The 2,247-nt window shown below is 43.2% G+C and overlaps 1 protein-coding gene across 1 annotated transcript in view; it reads left to right on the top strand.

Annotated features, from left to right (window-relative positions):
* The window catches only part of LOC114818544 (voltage-dependent calcium channel subunit alpha-2/delta-4-like), a gene marked incomplete at both ends in the record, with an annotated part of 4,098 nt that overhangs the window by 414 nt on the left and 1,437 nt on the right, over window positions 1-2,247 (top strand). The gene's annotated exons all lie outside the window — the stretch shown is intronic.

The following is a 2,247-nucleotide window of genomic DNA, read 5'->3' as shown; positions in this document are numbered from 1 at the left end:
TAATTTTTAACTAGGTCTTTTTTTTTTTTTTTTTTGACATTTGGCAATATTTAACATGTTAACATAGGAAGTATTGTTCACATAGGCAACATTATTGCCTCTCAACTTTCAAAATCTTTGTTCAACAAAGATCAGTTAATGTGAAAATACAAACTTGAAAATCTAACAAATATATTTGAGTCACTGAGCAAAAGAACATATAGTCAAAAGAAATTAAAACTCAAAGGAAGATCCTGTTTTATAATCTTTCCCGTGCTGATTTTCATGCAGTGGCAGATGGGGTTGCAATACCTACTAGGGACTGAGCAGGTTGAAGAAGGGTAGATGTTGGTGTCTGCTGTCAAGTGTATTGATTTTTCTAAAAGAAAAAAGATTTCCCTTAGTTGGGTGTGTTTCTAAATGGAACTTACCTGCTAGTTGTTAAAGGTCTGGCTGCCTTTTGACTGAGGAGATCTATATAGCTAAAATATATTTAAGTTGTTTCTGATAAAGCATATGTGGTGCTTAAATTATTTTTCCACAGATTTCAGAAAGGAACTTTTTCTGGTTTTTGGTTTTTTTTTTTCACATTTCTAGCAAAACTTTTCCTCTTAAAAAATTTCCCTTTTTGCAATGCTTTCAGATTTCCTTTTCCTTTTATTCCACAGATTTCAGAAAGGAACTTTTTCTGTTTTGTTTTGGTTTTTTTTTCACATTTCTAACAAAGCTTTTCCCCTTAGAAAATTTCCCTTTTTGCAATGCTTTCAGTTTTCCTTTTCCTTTTATTTTTTTTCTTTTTTCCTCTTTTCTGTTTTTCTACAGGGAAAAAAAAAAAAAGGCAAGAAGGAGGGGAAAAAAAAGTGTTAAACTGAAAGAAATGAAAATACAGGTCCACTTTTTTTAATTTTCCATTTTAATTTTATGAGAATGAACCGTCCAAAATAACAGGAAAAAAAAAAAATGTGAAAAGAGGCCATTTTCAGTGGCTGCAAAACACCATCAAGCAATTGTGCAGAAAGGTGACAGACAGAAGGATGAATTTCCACTGGTCCAGCTTCTTCTAACATGAGGTGTCCAAACAGATCTGACTGGAATCCCTCTTAAAAAAATTAAAAATAGATAATAATTAAAAAATCCTACCTAGTGTAGGAGGGTGGGCTGAGAGGTGCTTAGCAGGAGTCCACAGAGCCACTGTGGTGGTGGTGCCACCCACAGCTCAGACCATGAGGTCCTGCACTCACCCCCCTCCACCCAGAGAGATGGGGAGAGAAACTCACCAAAGGGCTGGTGGGTTGGGATGAGGACAGGGAGGGCTCACTCACCAGGGATGGGCACGGGCAAAACAGACTCCACTTGGGGAAGAAAAATCCATTTAATTAGTTCCCAATCAATCAGAGTGGGACAGTGAGACACAACAACCACATCTGACAGCACCTTCCCCCACCCCTCCCTTCCTCCCAGGCTCCCAGCACTCTGCTCCCCATTTCTCTCCCTTCTCCCCCAGGGCACAGGGAATGGAGGTTCAGTCAGTTCGTCTCTGCTGCTCTTCCCGGCATGAGATCCCTCCCGTGGGGTAAAATAGTCCAGGAACAAAGTGTTCCAACGTGGGCTGCCCATGGAGTCATGGACCTCTATGGGCACAGCTCCTGGATCTGGCATGGGGACATCCACCAGCTCTCACATGCACATCCTCAGGCAAACACCAGACACCTCCTCACCAGCACGTGCCCACGCTCATCACTTGCCCTATCTCTAGCCCGCTTGTCCAACAGGCAGGGGAAGAGACAGGCTGTAAAGTGAAGCTGTGTGTTTTTGATGGCAGTAGGCAACACCAAGCACCAGCTGGTCGGTCCCATCACACCATCATCACGTGTGATGCTACTGGGATCCTCCATTTCTCACTCCAGTAAGGTGAAATTTAGCAGAACTCTGCCCCGTGCAGGACCACGTGGTACATACAGCCTTGCAGTGTATAAGCACTCACAGAAATGTAGGTTGGACGGGCATTGACACACCTCTGGATGAAAGCAGATCTTCTCAGGTGTCATCTGCTGTGACATGGCTGCCCCACTCAGTGAGGGCTTGTGTTGGGTTTTGTTCCTTGGTTGGTATTTTTGGTGGGTCCGTTGGGTTTTAGGTTGGATTTTGGCTTTTGTGCCCAGCATGGAGTTGCAAATCTGAGCCAGTTTGGAGCTTCCTGAGGCCAACAAAGGTGTGTGAAGGTCCTCTCCTCCTTGCACACAGCTGCTCAGGGTCTCTCCCACTTCC

Source organism: Antrostomus carolinensis, unplaced genomic scaffold (assembly GCF_000700745.2).
Source record: "Antrostomus carolinensis isolate BGI_N321 unplaced genomic scaffold, ASM70074v2 scaffold29974, whole genome shotgun sequence".
NCBI lineage: Eukaryota > Metazoa > Chordata > Aves > Caprimulgiformes > Caprimulgidae > Antrostomus > Antrostomus carolinensis.
This window is presented reverse-complemented; position numbering and strand designations above follow the sequence as displayed.